The 23,085-nt window shown below is 45.2% G+C and overlaps 1 long non-coding RNA gene across 1 annotated transcript in view; it reads left to right on the top strand.

Moving 5' to 3' along the window:
• The first annotated feature begins 988 nt into the window (after positions 1-988).
• Positions 989-23,085, top strand: part of LOC123365871 — a 51,611-nt gene continuing 29,514 nt past the window's right edge. Inside the window, exon 1 of the long non-coding RNA XR_006577803.1 lies at positions 989-1,501. This is a non-coding gene — a long non-coding RNA (uncharacterized LOC123365871). The remainder of the gene's footprint in view (positions 1,502-23,085) is intronic.

Genomic DNA, 23,085 nt, shown 5'->3' with positions numbered 1-23,085 from the left:
CTTTTATAAAACCGTGTTGTATTTTGTCCCAATTACCCTTGACCCCAATGTCCTTAACTACTTTCTCCTTCAAAATTTTTTCCAAAACCTTGCATACTACAGATGTTAAACTAACAAGCCTATAGTTACTCGGATCACTTTTTTTCCCTTTCTTAAAAATAGGAATTCTGGTAGCAATTCTCCAGTCGTACGGTACAACCCCCGAATTTACTGATTCATTAAAAATTCTTGCTAATGGGCTTGCAATTTCAGGTGCCAGTTCCTTTAATATTCTTGGATGAAGGTTATCTGGGCCCTCCGATTTTGTCCCATTAAACTGTTCGAGTTTAGCTTCTACCTCGGATGTGGTAATATCTACCTCCATATCCTCATTCCCATTTGTCATCCTACCATTATCCCTAAGCTCCTCATTAGCCTCATTAAAGACCGAGGCAAAGTATTTCTTTAGGTATTGGGACAATATCTAAACAATATCTACCAGAAACAGGAAGACACTTTGTAATTCCCCTTATATTTTCAGTTACATAGTTTTGCCACAGAGGGGAAAAAAGGACAAATAGCTCCTGGAATGGCTGATTCAGACTATTTTATTTCTGGACTCTCAGTGAAAAGTGATTGCAGGTAGAGTATATAAAAGCTTCCATAGTTTGAATAAAACTAACAAAATTAACTATAAGTACAAATGGGCCAAAACCTCTGATTTCCCAATGAAAGAGGAATAATGGGATAGTAGTGTACACCAAGAACAGTGCTCCACCTGCAGCCAGATAGATGCTCAATATATGTTACAGAGTTTCTATTATACCCCTTACAAGATTATGGGCCTGTGATGCGGTGTCCACACAGCACAGCAGGTTGTTAGGACAATTAACCTGACAGGCTGCACCTGGGAAGAGCCAGGGACTCATGGGCTGATTGATGATGAAGCCCAGCTGGACAGAGGCAGCCTGAGCTTGTACAAAGCCTGCAAGCTGGGAACAGAAGAGGGTTGTGGAGGAAGTAGTTTGTAGTTACTCCCTAGGAGAAGGGTCTTGTGTGTGAGGCTAGTGAGATGCTGAAGAAAGAAGCAGTTTACAGATTCTTCCTGGGAGGAGAGAATTGGGGCTAGTAGACCCAGAAGATAGAGAAGGGCATAAGAAAGGAGTCCAGGGAAATAGCAATAAGGTCTGGGAGGAAGTATCCTGTAGTTGCTAGATGTAGGATCGCTGGGCTGGATCCCAGAGTGATGATGGACCCAGATTCCTCTACCAGCTGCTGGTAAAGTTGTACAGGACCTGGTCTTGGACTGGAAGATTGTCTAGAGGGGCATGAGGCATTTGTCTGGTACTACGGAAGGGGAGGATTATACACTGGTCTGGATGGAGAGCTCTGTCAGAGCGAGAGCACCGCAAGTCCTGAAAAAGTGAAGAGGGATGTGGTGTGAGCAACCATCAGAAAGGGGGCATCTGACCTGAAAGAAGCTGATTTCCCCCAGATGTAACCCCAAGGAGGTATGCTAGTGGTGAGTGAACCCCATGGCAGGGCCATAAAATTATCTCACAAGTAATGTTGAAGAAATTGCAATGAGGAAGGAAACCTTATAACTTGCAAAATACAGCCCCAAAGTACAGAATTATTGGTAGAAAATTATATAAATGATCAAAAAAAACCACTGGGATGAGAAATATTGAGTTTTCCCCATACAAGGTTGTTTTTGGACAGTGTAAATACTGAGATAGTGAATGCAAATACACACACATGTTTGTAAAAATGTTATTTTTAGCAGGGAACCAAACTACAGTAAAAGCTTGGAAGCCTGAATCCCCTATGAATTGTAATGACTGGTTATGGAGAATCTAGTATATGGTAAAAATGGACTTTGGATATAATTTTGAGTGATTTTAGGAATATAATTCTTAGTTTTTAAAGGAACCTGGGCACTTAAGAGCTTGTCATACTTACTTGCAAGTATGTCCTTTGCCCGTAAAGCTTTTTGAATGTAGGACTCAGGCACCTAAGTCACTTAGGCACTTCTGAAAACTTTGTCCTGAAAAGTCTAAATTTCATTGACTTTTTAATGAGACTTAGGACTCCTGAGTGACTAAGTCTCACTCCTACAAATGGGAATTTAGTACTTTTTGAAGAGTTTGCAACTTGAAATGTCTGTTGGGGTTTTTTTTTTTTTTTTTATTATTATTAAGTAAGCCTCCTTTCTTACATCACTTGGCAGAACATTTCAAACCCTGAGGGAACTGGACACCCAGACAACTCAGTTTGAAATTTTTGACTAAACTTTTTTCTCTATTTTGGAAAAAAAATAACTTGTGCATGTCAAGTGTCAGTAGAGAACTCCCTCTGTTTCAGAATAGAGGTTGCTAATGTTTGGTACTATGGCAGGGTATGACACTTGCTATTTTATTTTGAAAGGGTGAATTGTGCAGTGGTTCACTTTGGTCAACATGAAAGTCATGAGGCTACTCTTGTGAGTAAATGCTCAACTGCTGTGCTTTGTTGTTCAGATGCCTTATTTAAGCTCTGGTTTGGCATATGTGTAATTTGAGGACTTCTTGATGCCAACTGGCAGAGCAGTACATAAGAGTTACAGGAATCCCTTGGATCTGGCATCTACCTACTAGTCCACCAAAGAATGTAACGCAAGGTCTGTAATGAAAGCTGTGTCACACTGGTCATGGATGTACAGAAAACATGTGAAGTTATGTCTAAATACTGAAAATTATGTTCTCTAGATCTAAAAGGTGATGCACGTACCCCTGACAGGAAGTGGGGAAGGCGCACTTATTCTGGCTGGTCATGTGCGAATTATGAGTATGATTCACAATGGCTGTCCATTTATAGTTATGGTTACTAACTTTCTAGTCGCACAAAACTGAACACCCTTCCCCAAGGCCCTGCCCACTACATTCCCCCTCCCTCAGTGGCTTGCTCTCTTCCCCCCTGCCCCACTCACTTTCACTGGGCTGGGGCAGGGAGTTGGGGTGGGGCTGGGGATGAAGGGTTTGGGGTGCAGGAGGGGGGTCCAGGCTGGGGCTGAGGGATTTGGAGTGTGGGAGTGGGCTGCAGGCTGAGGCAGGGGGTTAGGGTGCAGGGCGGTGAGGGCTCTGGGATGGGGTCAGGGATGAAGGCTTTGGGGTGCAGGAGGGTGCTCTGGGTTTGGAGGGGGCTCAGAGCTGGGGCAAGGGTTTGGGGGTTGGGGCACGGGCTTACCTTGGGCAGCTTCCCGTCAGGGGAGCTCTGGCACTGCAGCGCACCCTGGAAGCAGCCAGCAGGTCTAGAGCTGGGAAGAGGGGCTCATGAGGCTCCATGTGCTGCTCTTGCCTGCAGGCACTGCCTCCCCTTTTCCAGCCAAGGGAGTGCGGAGACAGTGCTTGGGGTGGGGGCAGTGCGCAGAGCCCCCTGGCCCCTCCATCTCGGAGCCAGACCTGCTGGCTGCTTCTGGGGTGCAGTGCTATGCCAGCCAGGACAGGTAGGGACTATCCTGCCTTAGCACCGCTGACCGGACTTTCAATGTCTTGGTCGGTAGTGCTGACTGGAGCCTCCAGGGTCCCTTTTCGACGGGGTGTTCTGGGCAAAAATTGGACACCTGGTCACCCTATTTATAGTCTTAGCAAAAGGCTAATCAATAGATTGCTTGTGCAGAAGGGAAAAACCAAAAGCAGCAGGGGTAATCCTGTTTAGGATTAAAACAATGAACTTTTGGAAACTATACCTGGGGTGCAGGTTATTTCTACAGTCTGTGAGGACAAGTCACTGGGGGTCTTATGAGAAGGGATCTCAGCCAAACTGGTTGAAAATGCCAAGAAAAGGATGTGGGGTAAGCTATCTTGTAGGAGATAGGGGAATGTCTTGTGAGTTAAGTTTAGGATCCAGAAAGCATATTATGATTTTGTTTTATATGCAACCATTTGTTACCAATATTCTCGCTCTATCACTTGAACCCTCTGTTCTTTGATAAACTTATTCATGTTTTCACTAGATAGTACTTAGAAAACTATATAATCTCTGTGTTAAGTGGAGTGGTGATCCTGACTTGAATCTTGCAAGCTGGTGTGTACATTATTCCCAAGGGAGTAGTTTCAGAGTTCTGTGCATGTTCAGTGGAACAGAGACTGGGCATTCTAGAGGCAAATTCTCCAGGTGTCCAGGTTGGTGTGTGCCTATCGCTAACCTGTACAGAGAGAGTATGATTCTGTGATTCGAAGTAGGGCCTATGGAGGCCTGGCAGGCAGTACTTTTGTTGCCAGAGGCTGGTAGTTTCAGGGAGCTGATTCCCAGCGGGCACAGACAAGACTTCAGATAAGGGCAGATGGTGGCGAGGTGCCTCACAACCCTGGCTATCCCTGGGAAAGCATCTCATAAATATGGAGCAGGGGTTTTATGATTAACCAAGATATCAGAAAAGGATTTTCAAAAACACTCAGCGTTGACCTTCAGAAGGAGCAGAATTAGGTCAATGCTGATTGTTTTTGAAAATTTCAACCTAGATGTCCAAGACAAATACCCAAGTTGCATGCATCTCAGCAATGGTGGTTATTCTAATCTGTGGAAAAACAGATAATTTAACTTCAATAACCCCCATCCCCCCCCCTTTTTTTTTAAAGAATCTGCTTTGACTGTAGAGTGCTACTGTGCAGGGCTTTCATATGGAATGTGGTCACGTGGATAGTGTCATGGATTATATAAATGTTGAGTGTTGGTTGAGGAAATTGCAGTTGCATTTGATAACATTAAAGAAGAGTGGAGAATTTGTAGAGTCTGTCACGTTTCAATTAATGTGAGATCTATGTGAATAGACAAGTATCCTCTTTGTTTAGCCTAGGGGTCGGCAACCTTTCAGAAGTGCTGTGCCGAGTCTTCATTTATTCACTCTAATTTAAAGTTTTGCATGCCAGTAATACACTTTAATGTTTTTAGAAGGTCTCTTTCTAGAAGTCTATAATATATAACTAAACTATTGTTATATGTAAAGTAAATAAGGTTTTAAAAATGTTTAAGAAGCTTCTTTTAAAATTAAATTAAACTGCAGAACCCCCCGGACTGGTGGCCAGGACCCGGGCAGTGTGAGTGCCACTGAAAATCAGCTTGCTTGCTGCCTTCAGTACCTGTGCCATAGGTTGCCTACCCCTGGTTTAGCCTGTGCAGTTTCCATTATAAATCTCAGGGTTTGAATTTGTATTCTCCACTAGTCAGTGTAATTCAGGTTATAAGAGGCAGTGTAAGATTGCCTTTCTTTTATCCACATAACTTAGCAGATCTTCAAAAGTTACTTTGTCCCTTACTGGTTGCAGTTCTCGCCTCATAAGACTAGAAAATGTGTGCGCCCCCACATTTGTCAAGCCTAGACAGGATATTGTTTATGAGCTTATTGGTAAAGAAAATGCAAGTAACAGCATAACAGTTCACTCCTGTAGCTAGATAGGTACATAAATCACTCTCAACTACTCCAAGTGTTAAGTGCATAATGCTGTTAGTTCTGCTATCTCTTTTCACTAGCTTGATAGACAGTTCTTGCACTGGATCTTCTCCTGCTTATGTGAAACAAGCATGTAAGAGTAACTTACAGGGAAATTGACAGTGGGTTTTTTTCTTACCACCTAGAACAGAAACTGAGGGCTAACTGTGAGCACAGGCACAGATTTTCTAATGTGCCATGGGGTGCTTCCCCCCCCAACTCCACCCCTTCCCCCAAGGCCCTGCCTCTTCCTGCCCTGCCTCCTCCCCCAAGCGCACCCTGTGGAACAGCTGATCTGTGGTTGCATGTGAGGTGCTGGGGGAAGGGGAGGTGCTGATTGGGGCTGGGGTGGGGGCTGCCAGTGGGTGCTAAGCACCCACCATTTTTTTTCCCTCCCATTTGTCCAGCCATGGAACACCCACAGAGTGGGTGCCTCTGACTGTGAGGAATAAGGAAACACCTCTGGGATTTTTAGCAGCAAGATAAAACTCACTAGAGAACTGCATTATAAGTCTATATTTGAGGTCAAGCTGCATGTAACACTACTTCTAAGAGATATAGAATGTATACACTCATCGAGAAGAATGCAGTTATATCTGCCTTTTGTTTAGCAGGGTTGTGTTCAGAGATGCAGGTGAAAACTAGAATAGAATTCTGGATGTGTAGAAGGACACGTCTTCTGTACAAGTTTGATGCAACAGGTAGAAATACTAGTATTTCTGATATATATGTGTGTGTGTAAGCTGTAGTTTTCAATCAGGGGCTGTAATGAAGGCACTCACCTCCAGAGTGCATTCTAGTGACTGGGTGTGGTACTTCTGTTCTGGCTCCCTTTTGGAGCTTGCTGACTTCACTAGGTGGGTCTTCAGTGGCTCAGCCCTCCAGACAAATTACACAATCAAAACTGGATTCCTTCCAGAGTAGCAAAGAGTTGAACAAACTGTCTTTCCTCATCAGGGTCTCCAGACCCATCTTTGGGCCCTCTAAATTCAGACTTTGGTTCAGGCCTCTAAAGGAACTTTGTTGCCTGCTCAGGGCTTAGACCGCTTGGCCAGTGGCTGGTGGGGGAACCCAGGCCTGACCACTTCTCTGGATTCCAACCCAGGGAACCTATAAATAGCAGCTGCATACTGCTGCTTCCAGTTCACTGCTGCTATTCCCTGGACCTTTTTCCCATGTCAGCCCTGAGAGAAGGGTGAAGAGAAAGGGGTTAAGTTCTCAGATCCTCTTACTTACTGAATGCAAATGCTGCCCATACCTGTCTTCTGATTCTCTCTCTCTCTAACTCCTATGCCTGGCAAGGAGCACCCTTCTTCGCTCCTCTGGTCCCAGACAGGAACTGACCAGCTCGGTCCTGCAGCTCCTCTTTATCTGAGCCAACTGGGCTCTGATGGCTGCTTCTATACAACCTCTCTAGGCAGGCCTGGATGACCCACCTTCATGGTTCCTTTCCTGAGTTGGAGTGTGGTAGGACTATGAAGGCTTGGTACAGCCTGTCACAGGGACAAACTACAGAATATTGCCACTGATACACAGATGGAAGATGAGCAGTGGTGGAAATGCTATGACGCTGGATGCTCTAGAAGACTGAGATTACCTGCAGTTTAATAAAGTTTTGATAATTCTAGACAACTAAAAATATGAAACTGATTTCTCTAAAAATGCTACCTTTGTCCTTTTATCCCGTTACATTTTTTGAGAACTCGTATAATCTGTATATGATCTATGCCCAAAGTAAATGTACAATTAGAAGCTGTCAAAGGGGACTATGCTACAGACTGTAGGTAAAAGTAGGAAGCTGTGCTTAGCAGTGTCTGATGGGCTCATTGAGGATTTTTTCCATGTTGCCCTATTAGTAAGTCCTTCATGATTTTTTTTCCGTTTGCATTTCAGTGGTATTAATAAGATATTTGAAAAAAATCTCATTATTCAGATTATATTGTACAAACTTGGTAGAAAAAGAACATTCCCCAAATGGTTCTGTATGGAGATTGATAATTGCCTTTATTCATTTGTCAGCTATGTAAATTACAGATGAATGTTTCAGAAGTTGATTGACTGAAAACACAAGGTTACAATGGAAATGTGACCACTATAGTTAAGAACATGCCCTAGAGCTCCCTGTCCGATGGCTTTTTGTCTTTGCTGTCGGTTTACTTCTCCCACTCTTCTTCGAATCAGTGTCTCTGGGCTGATTGCCTGCAAGTATTTAGCACACAACGAGAGGTCAGATGAGATGCAGAAGGAAACTTTGAGGGAAGTTTGGATATACACGGAAACATGGCATCTATTCATAATTGGCCAAACCAAAATTCTCCCGAGCCCTCCCAAACATTGGGAATATTTGGATCTGGATCTGAACATCATGGGTCAGGCCCATCCCTAGAACGGATACGAAATACAGATAGGTGAGACTGAGGGCTGGTGCTAGAGAAGAAAAGGAGGGGGGAGCAGAAAAGAGTGCCATAATCCCTGTCGATATTATCCCATGTATGCCCAGAATTATGCATGCAAAATTCTTCCTTTGGCACATGCTAGATTTGCTGGTGAAATATAGAACTCATTTGGCAGTTTAAAGGAATGATATTTGAATGGCAATATCTTGAAATGGTTCTTCAGTAGAAATCATTCTGGCAATTTTTGGTATCAAAACAGTCTCATAATTTATTGCTTTTCTGAAGTTTGATTCAAACCAGTAGACAATTTATGAACAGTAAATTGCCACTGCTGAAGCTGTGCTCTAATATGTGCCCTGCAAGAAGAGCAATTTACTACAATAGTGTTTTGTAACGAGGGGGTGTGGGGGGGATGAAAAGGATCTTTTCAGGTCTCTGTCTCTTCTGAGGCTTTAGCAGTCAGATGAAAGGATCTGTGTTGTCTAAACATCCTCCTGCAGAGTAATTGCCATAGCAGCTCATATAAAATCAACAGTAGAAAGGTGTAAAAGTCATTAGCTAGGGAGAAATAGAAAGCAATCAGCAACACTTTAAACAAATTATTACCATGAAATTACACTCTCCGTTTGAGAAGTGCCTAGGGTCTGTTAAAGCTATATAGGCCTCCACTGGCTTCCATCCTGCTGTAGGGGTGTTGGAACAATTTGTATAGTGAGGGTGCTGAAAGCTATTGAACAAAACTGTAAACCCTGTACATGATGGAAACCACTTTAAGCTGGGGGGTGGTGTTCCGACTGAGGAAAACTTCTTTTTTTCTGTTTGTTTATAAAGTGTTGGATTTAGGTATTAAGCAAGTATCTATGATTCTAAGTGCTTCAATTTTACTCTGTCCCAGGCTGTTGCTGGATATTAGTGCAGTTATGTTCGTGTGTGTGAGTGAGAGAGTGCGCATGGTGGCTTTTCAAATCAATACCGTTATGAGTGGTGCCCTCAAAGGATGTAGTTCATAGGTAGCTGTTTGTAACAGTAACACTGTGCATGTGTTTTATTTTTGTAAGATCATCCGCGTGTGAGATGAGGGGGGAATATAGGTATAGGACAGCTGTCTTTTTGACCCCTTTCTGAAGTCACAAGTATGGTGGGGTTTATCTCAGGACACTATGCTGTTGCTCTGTCACGCACAGCCAGCTCCCTGGGAACTCAGTGGAGTACCAGGAGGAAGGTGTTTTTGTTGCCACTCTGCATCTCCTCTATGAATCATCCAGTGGCTGCTGGCACAGGCCCAAGGCTTTCCCTAAACACCTGTATGCTGCTTCTCTCTCGATTCTCACCAAATCAGCAATAGCATTGAATTAAGGATCAAACAAGTCTTCACAGGAAGCTCTGAAAACATGGGGGAATAGTTCTGGCTGTACATCACTTCTAGGGTGGTTTTTCTTTTAAACCTTCTCTCATTTTTGTTACTTGTGACACTGAAGGGGCAGGGCACAATAGGGTGACCAGATGTCCTGATTTTATATGGACAGTCCCAATTTTGGGGTCTTTCTTGTATAGGCTCTTATTACCCCCACCCCCTGTCCTGATCTTTTCACACTTGCTGTCTGGTCACCCTAGGGCACAATGACCTGATCTTTAAGAGTTTCAGTTGTGCTGCTTAGCCACAATTCTTGATTACATCAGTCATCTATCAACCAACTCTGAAGTCACAAATATGATGGTAACCCAAAGTAAGGAATAAACAACAGGAGCCAATAAGTTCTTAAACACCTCCTTTTGTAGATTTTTTTTTTTAAATTTATGAATGGAGATCGATATGAAACCATAATGATCACTGAGTAGAACAAAAATGTATGGGATCTGTGAATATCAGTGGGTTACTGTTAAGGCAGAGTCTGTCTTTTTGTTCTGTTTTTACAGCACCTAGCACCACAGGGTCCATGACTGAGGCTCTTAGGTGCTATGATAATGCAGATAATTAATAATAGTAGAATGATAAATGCAGCCAACTACTTCGTCATTAGATGGCACTGTGCTTTTAAATCAGATTATCAGACTGTAGTCTTGGAATTTCTGGGTGAACTCAGGGTTTTATTCTGCCTATGCCTGTCAGGAACTTGCAATGTTATCACTTAGTGACCCAGCCATATGCCTTGCTTACAGGGATTGAATTTGGGACCTTTACACAGAAAAGTTTGAGTGTCTACCATTTGAGCTAAAGAATATTTGCTGGCTGTGTGAGTAGCAGACTCAAACTGCCATACATGTTCTATTGCTAGATAGAGCCACAGTGTGATAACATGGGTTATACATACGTTAAACAAATTTTCAGTTAGCAGGTTTTTAAGTGTACAAATTCCAAAATGATCAGTAAGTGCTTTAAAAATATCTTAAGCTTATGTTGCTGTATGTTTCTCTGGGCACTCAGTACAGGACATTTAAACTGAATGTAAAATACCTATTGTTCCCAGATCTGGATTTGAGAACAGGCTGGTGAAGACAAATCTTGTTCTCCTTAAATGGTCAAATCTGGTTCTGTTGAAGTCAGGAGTAGGTTTTAGTGTGCGTGTGTCTGTGTGCGCGCACGCAGGCGCCACAGGGACACGTCACAGCTTCCGAGGAGGTGCCTGAGGTGAAGGCTGCAAGGAACCTGCACCCCAAACACCCTCCCAAGCTCCAGCCTGTCTGGGGCTGACCGGACTTTTAATGGCCTGGTCAGCGGTGCTGACTGGAGCCACCAGGGTCCCTTTTCACCAGGCATTCTGATTGAAAACTAGATGCCTGGCAACCCTAGTGTGGTATATGGAGTCTGTCTACATTCAAGCTGGTGATGTAACTTCCAACTCTGGATGCAGGGGTGGCAGAACAAGGGGGGGGGCCCAAGGCCCCCTGCCCTTCCTTTCCCACCTGAAGGCCCACCTCCCCAGCCCAGCCAGAAGCTGGAGCCTGGTCCAGAGCAGCTCGGGGAGCTGCAGACCCTCCACCTGACTGAGGTGGAGGGACCCGAGAGCAGCCCCTGGCCTGTGTCTCCATTCCCTGGGCCCCCTGCCCAGGGCAGATGGAGGGTCTCTGGCTCCCCCCAGCTGCCTGGTGGCTCTCTGGCCCCCAAGGCTCTCTCATGAGCCAGCTCTGGGTAAGAGCTGTGTGGGCAGCTGTGGGGAGCTGCAGACCCTTCACTTGCCCTAGGCAGGGGGCCCCAGGGGTGGGGACACATGCCAGGGGCTGGTTTCAGCCTCCCCCACCCTGGGCAGGTGAAGGGGCCCAAGATCCCTGGCCCAGCTATGGCTTCTGACCTTGCCAGGGGGTGGGGCCTCGTGGGGGAGGGAGGGAAGAAGGTATCAGGAGTGGAGCCATGGTGGTGATGGGGCCTCATACTCCTCCTTTTAGGAAGACTCCGTTGCCCCTGGGTGGACATACATATGCACACTAGCTTTGAGATAGCACACTAAAAAAAGAGATGCAGCCCTGATGGCACAGTGGCAGGAGGGTTTAGTTACCATGAGTAAAATCCCAAGGTATGTATTTGGGTGGCTAGCTGGTCCTGCCACCTGTGCCACCACTGCTACTTTTCTATTTTGGGCATGCTAGCTTGTGTGTGTTGCTTTAATAATAATAATACCGGTAATAATTAATAAAAGTGTGCATCTGTCTACCCAAGCTGTAAATCGCACCCCCCGCCACCCAGCAATTCGAATGTATATGTACCCTTACAGTGAGCTGTGAAACAAGCTGCTCTGTTCTTTGCATTAATACATTACTATCCTAATAACACTGTGTGGTGCTTTTGGTATATGCTAGTATTGATTTTAGGTGAAGTAGAAACCATTCATGTTGTTGTTTATTTACACCTTGACTGTCAGGGGTATAGTATATAGATCAGTATAAACAAGTAATTGTATGAAATTTTAGTTTGTACTGACTTCGCTAGTGCTTTTTTTTTATTTTTTAAAACATAGCATGTTGTAAAGCTAGGCAAGTATTTGGAAGGGGTCTGCGTACCCCTGGTTGAGAACCACTGGCTTATAGTGTACCGTGTAAGCTGTACAAGACGCTAAATGAACTGTATAAAGCGATCTTAGTCTGTTGCTCTTCTGGCAATGTTTTGTTCGATAGCTTTCTATGTGCTACTTTGCTTTCTAGTACTGTCCTTCTAGCCTCCAGTGTTCCTTTAACTACAATCTGAAAAGTGATCAACTGTGCCCTTTTCCAGCATTCAGACAGCATGTTCAAGACTTCCCTTCTCCTTGCCCTCTGACCCTGAAATTGGGTGTGCCATCTTGCTTTAATGGTTGATAAGGAGGAAGGGCAGCCTAGCCTATGGGACTGAGGAGCACTGGGTTCGGTTCCAGGCTCAGACACAGATGTCATGTGTGACCATGACCAAGTCACTAATCTAGCCTGTGCCTCAGAGCTCTCTCTGTAAAAGGGGACAATACATCACAGTATCTGAGTGTCTCTGTCATTCACAGGGGAGATGGGAACTAGACTAATTCATAGATGGTGTCTGCATGTCCTAGGGATTGAGCATTTGCATGTGAGGAAGAAACAGCAGGGCCGCTCAGAGGATTCCGGGGGCCCGGGGTCTTCGGCGGTGGAGGGGGCCCTTCGGTTCCAGGACCCGCCGCCGAAGTGCCCCGAAGACCCGCGGCGGGGACCCCCCCGCCACTGAATTACCGCCAAAGCGGGACCCACCGCCGAAGTGCAGCCCAATCTTCGGTGGTAATTCGGTGGCGGGGGGCCCCCACCGCGGGTCTTCGGGGCACTTCGGCGGTGGGTCCCGGAACGGAAGGACCCCCCCCTGCCGCTGAATTACCCCCGAAGACCGAGCTGAACTTCGGTGGCGGGTCCCGCTCCGTCTTCGGCGGTAATTCACTGGCGGGGGGGGGGGGGGTGTCGTTCCGCCCCGGAGCGGAAGGACCCCCCGCCGGCGAAGACCGGGAGCAAAGAAGCTCCTGTGCCTGGCCCCGCAAGAGTTTTCCGGGCCCCCCGGAGCGAGTGAGGGACCCCGCTCCAGGGGCCCCGAAAAACTCTAGTGGGGGCCCCTGTGGGGCTCAGGGCCTGGGGCAAATTGCCCCTCTTGCCCCCCCCTCTGGGCGGCCCTGAGAAACAGAGCAGGAGTCTGCTACTTCTCGGACAAGAAAGTGAAACATGGCCAAAACAATACAGCTTAAAATATGGATGGCAGGGAAAGAACACAAGTTAGTTCACTGAGAAGCCTTTACAACTGTTTTCACGTGTCCTAGCTCTATACAGTCAATATTTCTTTTTACACACTCATGATGCAGTGTAATCCTCTCCTCTTCCCAAGACCAAATGTGAGATGAAGATCCCCCACCCCCCACCATTAGAAAATTACTTGTCTGGGAAGCTGTACACTTAATTTGTCTGAGGCAAATAATACAATGACAGCAATATTCTGATTCAGCATGTTGAAATCTATATGAACCTTTTAAAAAAAAAAATATTTGTATTGCAGTAGCACTTAGGAGCTGCAGGCATGAACCAGGACCCAACTATGTGAGGCAGTATATGAAAAAAGAATTAAAATCCCCAAAGACCTTACAATCTAAATATGGGTAGTGGTATATTGAAAGCCCAGGGATATGAGTCCCCTGCTTATCCACAGAACAGAAATAACATGGAAGGCAGAAGTACCAGATTCCTTTCACTTCCCTACCAATGTGCTTCAATTCTGATGTGGAGGACTCACCTCTAGGTGCATTCAGTCTGTCGTTGGCATCTGCTGAGACTGCCAGCAAGGGTGCTAACTAGTCCTCAGGGTGGGAGGGTTGTGATTAGGGTGACCAGATGTCCCAGTTTTATAGGGACAGTCCCAATTTTTGGGGTCTTTTTCTTATATAGGCTCCTATTACACCCCCCCTCCCAATTTTTCACACCTGTTGTCTGGTCACCCTAGTTGTGATGAAGTCCGTTGTCTGCTTGAATCAGGATATGGGATACAAACACTTCATGTTTTGGGGAGAGGGTCTGTGATGGAGGAAAATGAGTCTACAGTGAGGTTCAGTTGAGTGGTGGCTACTAGATGCACTTAAAGACTGTGCAGACCCTGGGAATGCAAACAAAGGTGTATATTTAAACTTTGGGGCGGGTTGAGGGGGGGAGACATTTTTTCCTCCCCTTTGGCCCTTTCTGGCCTTTTTCCTTGATATGGGTATGACAGGTGAGTCAGGATCCCATGGTGGAAGAATAAGAAACTTCAAACCATAGATTCTCTGTCACATCCACACTCCAGGCCCAAATTCCTGCTGATCTCGATCACCTCAGCTCAACACAACATTCTTCTCACCTCTTTTGTGCAGCCAAAAGTAGCAGCAGCTTTAACCACCTGGCTCCTGACATTTTGAGCAAGGCATTTCTTTTACACTCAAAGCTGTGATTTACATTGTAGTAAAACCTCAGTCTTATCAAGCCTCCTCTTGGGCCATACAGTTAATCTGAAAAGTGAGTGACTAGGTAAAGCCCACACTCTGATCTTCCCCTGAGCATGGGTCTAATTCCATTCGTTGTGAATTCTAGTCTGGGTGATCATCATTTAGGGAACTGCAGACTTGACAAAAGCCTGACACAATTAAAATGGCCATTCTCTGTGCAACTTCAACTATCTCAATAAAGGGCGAAATGAGGCCTGTGCCTTGCTCCCCAGGTGGCTGTGGGCAGCAGTGTTGCCACAGTTCTGCTACCACTGACTGCTTTCCTCAGAGATGAGCAAGGTGCTGCAATCAGATGACTAGGCAGGCACCAGACTTTCATGCTGGATACTTTTTTCTAAATAAGTACGTATGTGGTTCTCCCCACTCTAGTGTCTGAGCACCTCACAATCATCAATGGATTTTAGCCTTGCACCCCTGTGTGATAAGGAAATTGAGTCCCAGTTTACACATTGGGAATGAAGGTGCAATGTAGATTAGGTGACTTGCCTTCCTGTCTTGTCTTGGGCTGTTGTTGAGCAAGGCCTCGAACCTAGGTTTTCAGAGCCAATTCAGTGCCCTATCCACCAGGCCATCTTTCATGCCCTTATTTTTTGTCCTTTTACTTACAGGTCTCCTCTAAAAACATAGACAAGTTGGAGCTTACAGTGACACAAGGGCCACAGTTTATGTATTGCTTCTGTGGTTGATGGTTTGTGGCATATTTATTGTGATTTTTCTGCTTTTTCTCTTGCTGTCTTGTGTGAGGTATCTAAGATGTCAACCACAAATAGATAGCCACTAAATAATAGGCCAAGCCTTCACTCAAAGAAAACACGTAAGTGGGGGCTTCAGATTTTGACATGCTATCTGAAAACCAGAGGACTTGCCAAATGACTGTAAGAAGTAACTAACATTAAGAACAACCCTCCTCCCCAGACTGGAGTGCACATGTACCTTGTAGTATCTAGAGAATGAAGACCCTGTAGAGGATACTGCCATTGCCACTCGTGGGACCAGTTGGCAGAGGGCACTATGATCTATGAATAGTGGCAAAGCTTGCATTGTCCTTAGGTGTGTATTTAGATGGTAGAGAAGGTGGTAGCTTCCTTCAGAAGTTACTATCAAGGATACAGTATAAACTAAAGGGCATTGCAGTGATTCTTTATGATGGATAGCACACAGGCTAGACCTAAGAGCCTGAACCAGGCAATTAATGGCACTCTGAAATAGGAGAAGGTCTTTTTAAACAGCACATATCCTGTGCTATCGTAGTTTTAGAAAGGGAGAGGGTGTAATTGTGGTGATGTACTTGAGTGAACTGTTAAATATACAAAGTTTGCTTGCAATTTGGGAGGTTTAAATTTTCAGCCTACTGTTTTAGGCCTCAGTGTTGTGCTTTATTTACTGAACTGTGCGAAGGAAAAGTGAAATGTGATGTAGCCCCAGGCTACCAAACATGTCTTTAATGTATGTTCTTATACATTAAGCCAAGGCAGTTGTGAGCACAAGTAGTAAGAACTATAGATCAGAAAAGGAAGAGAGACACTCAATCATGAAATGTATATTAGTCATTGCAGGAGAATATATCAGCTATTAAACTATTATTAAATGGCTAAAATCAAGTGTAGGAAGATCTGCTTCCCCTTCCCCCTTTGCTCTTCAGTACAGAAGCTTCCTCTTTGCAACTGTACTTCACCCAATGTTGCCCCTTTCCTCCCTCAGGTTGTATAATAAGTCATGACAAAAGCATCTAATCATTGTTAGAATGTGACATTTGGTTCAGATTCTCATATCAGTATCACCTTCCCTTCTCTCTGTCTTGTCCTTAAAGAAGACCAGGCAATGGACCTCAGATCAGTGACACGTCGACCACTTCTTCAAACACTTCACGTGGAAAGCCATTCAGAGGCATGATTGCTGAGCTGCAGACCTGGAAAATAACTGTCATCAAGATCTTTACATCCGTTAAAGGAATTTCAGCCCACTGGCATTGCTTTGCCCCCACTTTTTTTTTAAACTTTAACATGCTGTTGGGTTCTTCACAATGCAAAACTAAAGAGTGGTAGTTAACTTTGAGGGGATTGTGCGGTTCTAGCTGATAATGACTAAGCCAATGATAATTTATAAATTTACTTTTTTCCAGTTTAAAAATGTTCTATTGTGTTTTCTTATTCAGGAAAGAATTTATGGGTTTTTCTTCCCCTACTGACATATCATAGGAAAAAATACTTTCCATATAGTGTGTGTTTTCTACTACATGAAACCTGTTTAAAGTTAGAGACTACTTTTGTGTTTTTAAGCTAGAGTTTAGAACAGCATAAGTCAAATTCTGCACTACTTATGCAGGGTATAAGAGTAGCTAAGCCAGGAGTAGGGGACACTAAATTGTTGAGCTGCTCCTGGAAGGCAGATTGAGTCAGTGAGACACAATCTGTCTTCTGGGCTCCGCCTTGCTCTGTGCAGGCAGTACCATGTGCCTGGTCTATGCCAAGTGTGCCACGGTTTTTTTTTCCCCCCAGCCTGCTGACATAGCTGCACTAGCCAGTGCATTTTCAGGGTGGAGCCAAGGCTCTGCCAAATGCCCACCGTGTAGCATGGGGCAAGGGTCATTAGTCTCTGCTGGCTTAGTGGAGTAAGGGAATGTCTTTATACCCCATTGCCTGTGCCACCATGCAAGGGAGCAGGATCACAACCTGGCCTGCAGAAATTCCTCAGGCACAATCCCAATGAATCAGTGGCAGTTGGAATAGTAGGGATTGAATCCCTGATTCAGCAAATTACTTAAGCATGTGAACAACTTTAAGCATGTTTAAGACCTATTGATTTTAATGGAACTAAGCATGTGTTAAAGCAAGGCATGTGCTGAAGTGTGTTGCTGGACAGATATGGATAAGTTAACAACTTGTGTGTTTTTGCTGAAAAGGGCCTGAATGAGGATGGCAGGATTTGGCCCACTGTAATTCGATTAAATTCTATTGTGTATATACCCATGTACATTAAAGAACATACCACCCAGCCCATCTTATATGCGTTAATAGCTACACCTCACCAATGATTCATCTCTTGAGGCCTAATCAGTGATGAGCTGCTAAAATCTTAACAACCGGTTCCCTATAAAAAGTTCTGATTTAAGGGATGTGCCACAGTATGTATTTTTTTGTACCAATAGGGTTGCCATACGTCCATATTTTCCCGGGAGGAATTTTTAAATTTTAAAAATTCCGCCCGGACGGCGATTTAAGAACCAAAACGCCTGACATCTCCAGGAAAATACAGATGTATGTTAACCCTACCTAAAGTTCTTTTTTAAAAAAAGAAGGGCCTGAACTAGGAATGAGCTCCGTTTCACATGTGTGGGTCCCCGCCACTCCCTGGGGGTGTGCCAGGGTGACCAGATGTCCTGATTTTATAGGGACAGTCTTGATTTTTGGGTCTCTTTCTTATATAGGCTCCTATTACCCTCCACCCCCATCCCAATTTTTCACACTTGCTGTCTGGTCACCCTAGGGTGTGCACATGTGTGGGTCCCAGCTGCTCCCTGCCCCCCTCATTGAAGCAGGTGTGCAGGGTTCCTGCCCTGGGAACTGCAGGGCACCAGTGGACGTGTGGCTGGCTGCAGACAGGGGCATGGGGCAGGGGCTGGCTGTGGGCAGCGTGGTGGGTACTCACGCAGGGACAGCAGTAGGACGCAGCCCAGGCCCAGCAGAGCAGCCGGGAACCCACCAGGCAGCAGCGGGAGCCCCAGGGCCAGAGGTCCGAGAAGCAGCAGCAACAGGGCTAGGAGACAGCCCACATGGCTCCCTCAGCGCAGCGCACCTCGGTGGCTGGGAGAAGGAATTACATGCGTCCCGGCCGGAGCCCATCAAAGCTTCCCTCGCAGGGAAGCCAGTTAACAAGCAGTTCTAAAACCGCTTCAAAATTTAACAACTGGTTCATGCAAACCAGTGCGAACCGGCTCCAGCTCACCACTGGGCCTAATCCTGCAAGATGCTGAGCGTGCCTATAAAAGTATTGAGTTACCTCAGCTGCCCCTGAAGTAATCAGAACTTGAGGGTATGCAGCATCTTGGAAGACAATTACTTTTGCATCGAAAAGTGCAAACTTGGCAACACCAAATACTTTGTGAATTTGTCAGTTTCACTGACTTGTTCATGTGGCTCAGGGGACCGAAAGATATTCTGAAAGTCAAAGCATTTCGTTTCAATGTTTTTTAAATTAAATATTTTGTTTTTTTTCAATTTAAAACATTGTTTAGAAATTTCCTTACATTTTATTAAAAAAAAAAATTAAAGGCCATTTAAAATATGTTCAACATCTAAATGTGTTGTTTCTCTTTCATGTTAAAAAAAATTGTATTTGGGTGGACCTGAAGTATCTTTAGTTTTTCAGAATTACCAGCAAACTGAGAATTTAATAGTGTGCACAGTTCTACTTGGAATAACTATTAATCAGCAAGTAAACTACAACTATTTTTGGATGACTCTCTAATTTACATATAACTTCCGTTCTACAGTACAGTAAGTGTTGTGGAATTTTTCCCACTGTTTAGACCAGAGCACTAACAAGAGTAATGTGAATATGGTCAATTTTCATCAGACTTTCCAGAACTCTGGGTAGGGAATTGAGCACAAACTTCCATCTATTTAATTGCTCACTCACCCTTCACACAATGGAAGATACTAAAAAAAAATAAAAATAAAAAATCATTACATCCTTCCTGCACTAACATTAGTTCATAGAGGGATGGAAGAGACTTGTTTCCACCCTGTCATTTGCTGCTTCCATCTGCCCTGTGGTGCTGAGATTAACTATTCTGCCCCCCCTACTAAAGGGGGTTCTTGAGGCTTCTCTTGGGCACATTCATTTCCTTTTAGCAGTTGGTTTCCATTTGACAACTTCTTGGGGGAGTCTGTTTTTGGCATCTGGAGTACATGTCCCAAATATGTCCAATGCTTCCTTCTCATTCTGGTGGAAATGAGCTGCTGGCTGGTGATTTCTCAGATTCCTTTGCTAGTTTTGATGTCTTTCCACCCAAAGCACAGACTCTTTCATAGGCATTTCTTTTCAAAGGTGTCTAGTTTTTTGTCTAATGGTTTGAGATCTACAGTTTTGCAGCCATATGTTTAGTAATATTACATTTGAGCTGGAAATTGTTTTATTTTGATGCTGTATATCCTTGCTTTCCATATGTTGCATTTAGTAAATGCCGCCAGAGGCGGATTTACCATGAAACAGTGCGGTGGCATGGGGCCCCCAATAACGGCCCCCCAAAATGCAGGACAAATCTCATCTGACAACCTGCCCCTGAGTCGCTGCCAGGGGCGCAGCAGGGCTCAGGCAGGCTGCCTGCATTCCATGGCCAGTGGCCCCATGCCATTCCCAGAAGCCGACGGCTGCTGGCACGTCTCTGTGCGCCCCTGTGGGGAGGGGGCAGCTCCATGCACTGACCCCGCCCCAAGCAGCGCATGAGACCCGTGACCCCCCCCTCCCACCAAGGGGCACACAGATGTGCCAGCAGCAGATGTCCCTGCCCGCATTGCCTCCCACTGTGCTGCTCCCAGAAGTGGCTGGCGTGTCCTTGTGGCCCATGGGGGGAGAAGGGCTGTCTCTGTGCGTTGCTCCTGCCCCAGGTGCCAACTCCGCAGCTCCCATTGGCCGGGAATTGCAGCCAATGGGAGCTGTGGGGACAGTGCCTGTGGGCAGCATCATGGAGAGACCCCCTGGTCTGTGCTGCCCAGCCCAGAGCCCACAGCCTGCATCCAAACTTCCTCCCAGAGTCTGACCTCCTCCTGCACCCCTCACCCTCTGCTCCAGCCCAGAACCTGCACCCCTAACCCCCTCCCAGAGCTCAAACCCAAACTTCCTCCCAGTGCCTGCTCCCGACACCCCAACCCCTTTCCCCAGTCAAAGAACCTCACTTTATTGTCATTTACTTCCTATTACTTATAATATAGGAGGAGGATGAAGGGGAGGGGGGAGAGTGAAAAGCGGGGTAGGGGGAATAAGAGAGAATGTTCTTTTCTTTTTCTTGGCTGGGTCCTGAGGTGTGAGGGGGGGGGGCAAAAATGAAGCTGTGCACAGGGCCCCACTAACTCTAAATCCACCACTGAATGCCATGAATGCTTTTTCCTCTCCTTGATGTCACTTTTTTTCTTGATCTCCATTGGCGGGTGTGATGCTGCTAGGTAGATCAACTGTTCTTCCCCCCTTGATGTTTCAGACTTCTAATGTGGTGGTGCTGCTTGGGTTCAAGGATTTCTCCTTTTATTTTTTCGCATAACTGATTTTTTTGAGCCCTGAATGGACCTGCTGTTTTTGCCAAGTTATCTGTCGTAGTTCATGGGTTTTGGGGGTGTTGCTCAATAGCGCAATATCATTGGCAAAGTCTAGATCTTCATGGCATTTGCCATCTACCCAGGCTACCCCCGTGTTTGTTTTGCTAAGACACTGCTTCATCATCCAGTCTATGACCATGCCAAACAGCAGAGATTGCAGACCATGTTTCATGCCATTGTCCCCTTTTAGCTACTCTGGTTGTTAATCGTTCCAGAGTACTTTGCTTTGATGACGACAGCTTTAGCTGGAGTTCCATAGGACTGAAGAATGTTCCACAATGAATGTCTGTGCAGGCTGCCTAATAACTTTTTCAAAGTCAATGGAATTGATGATGGGATGGGGTGGGAGGCTGCCATTCTATATATTCTGGTCATTAGTGTGAATATCTGATGTAGACAGAATCTTTTGGACCTGAATCCAACTTGTTCGTTCTTTTTTTTCTTTTTTTCTTCACACTACAGAATATATATAAGAACAGGGCCGGCTCCAGACTCCAGCGCGCCAAGCGCGCGCTTGGGGCGGCGTGCCGCGGGAGGGCGGCAGCAGGCTCCGGTGGACCTCCTGCAGACATGCCTGCGGAGGGTCTGCTGGTCCCGCGGCTCTGCTGGACCTCCCGCAGGTGTGTGCGGGAGGTCCAGCGGAGCCACGGGACCAGCAGACCCTCCGCAGACACGTCTGCAGGAGGTCCACCGGAACCTGCTTGGGGCGGCGCAATTCCTAGAGTCGTCCCTGTATAAGAACAGCCATGCTGGGTCAGACCAAAGGTCCATCTAGCCCAGTATTCTGTCTTCCGACAGTGGCAATGCCAGGTTCCCCAGGGGGAATTAACAGAACAGGTAATCATCAAGTGATCCATTCCCTGTTGTCCATTCCTAACATCTGGCAAACAGAAGCTAGGGACACCATCCCTGCCCATCCTGGCTAATAGGTCCATCAATGGCTATCCTCCATGAATTTATCTAGTTCGTTTTTTTGAATGCTGCTGTGGTCTTGGCCTTCACAACATCCTCTGGCAAGAAGTTCCACGGGTTGACTGTGCACTGTGTGGAAAAACTTCTTTTTTGTTTTTGTTTTAAACCTGCTACCTATGAATTTCATTTGGTGGCCCCTCCTTGTGTTATGAGGAGTAAATAACACTTGTTTACTTTCTCCACACCAGTCATGATTTTATAAATCTCTATCATATCCCCCTTTAGTCATCTCTTTTTCCAAGCTGAAAAGTCCCAGTCTTTTCAATCTCTCCTCATACGGAAGCTGTTCCATAACCTCTAATCATTTTTATTGCCCTTTTCTGAACCTCTTCCAATTCCAATATATTTTGAGATGGGGTGACCACATCTGCATGCAGTATTCAAGATGTGGGCATGCCATGGATTTATAGAGACAATATATTTTCTGTTGTATTATCTATCCCTTTCTTAAAGATTCCCAACATTGTTTGATTTATTTTTTTTTGACTTCCGGTGCACATTGAGTTGATGTTTTCCGAGCACTATCCGCAGTGACTCCAGGATCTTTCTTGAATGGTAACAGTTAATTTAGACTCCATCATTTTATATGTGTAGTTGGGATTGTTTTCCAATGTGCATTACTTTGCATTTATCAACAATGAATTTCAGCTCCCATTTTGTTGCCCATTCACCCAGTTTTGAGAGAGCCTTTTGTAGCTCTTCACAGTTAAGTCCCAGGCAGACTATCTTGAGTAGTTTTGTGTTATCTGCAAATTTTGCTGCCTCATTGTTTACCCCTTTTTTCCAGATCATTTGTGAATGTTAAATAAGACTGGGCCCAGTATAGACCCTTGTGGGACTCCACTATTTACCTCTCTCCATTCTGAAGATTGACCATTTTATTCCTACCCTTTGTTTCCTATCTTTTAACCAGTTACCAATCCATGAGAGAACCTTCCCTCTTATCCCGTGACAGCTTACTTTACTTCAGAGCCTTTGGTGAGGGATCTTGTCAAAGGCTTTCTGAAAATCTAAATACCCTATATCCACTGGATCTCCCAGGTCCACATGCATGTTGACCCCCCCCCAACCTCAAAGAATTCTAGTAGGCTGGTGAGGCATGATTTCCCTTTGCAAAGACCATGTTGACTCTTCCCCAACAAATTATATTCATCTATGTTTCTGACAATTTTGGTCTTTAATATAGTTTCAACCAGTTTGCCCAGTACTGAAGTCAGGCTTACTGGCCTGTAATTGCCAGGGTCACCACTAGAGCCCTTTTTAAAAATTGGTGTCACATTAGCTATCATCCAGTCATTTGGTACGGAAGCTGATTTAAATGATAGGTTACAGACTATAATTAGTAGTCCTGCAATTTCACATTTGAATTCCTTCAGAAATCTTGGATGAATAACATCTGGTCCTGGTGACTTATTGCTGTTTAGTTAATCAATTTGTTGCAAAACCTTGTCTGACACCTCAATCTGGGACAGTTCCTCATATTTGTCATCTAAAAAGAATGGCTC

The sequence above is a fragment of the Mauremys mutica genome, chromosome 3 (genome assembly GCF_020497125.1).
Source record: "Mauremys mutica isolate MM-2020 ecotype Southern chromosome 3, ASM2049712v1, whole genome shotgun sequence".
NCBI lineage: Eukaryota > Metazoa > Chordata > Testudines > Geoemydidae > Mauremys > Mauremys mutica.
Note: the sequence above shows the minus strand (reverse complement) of the source record. Positions and strands in the feature narration are given on the sequence as shown.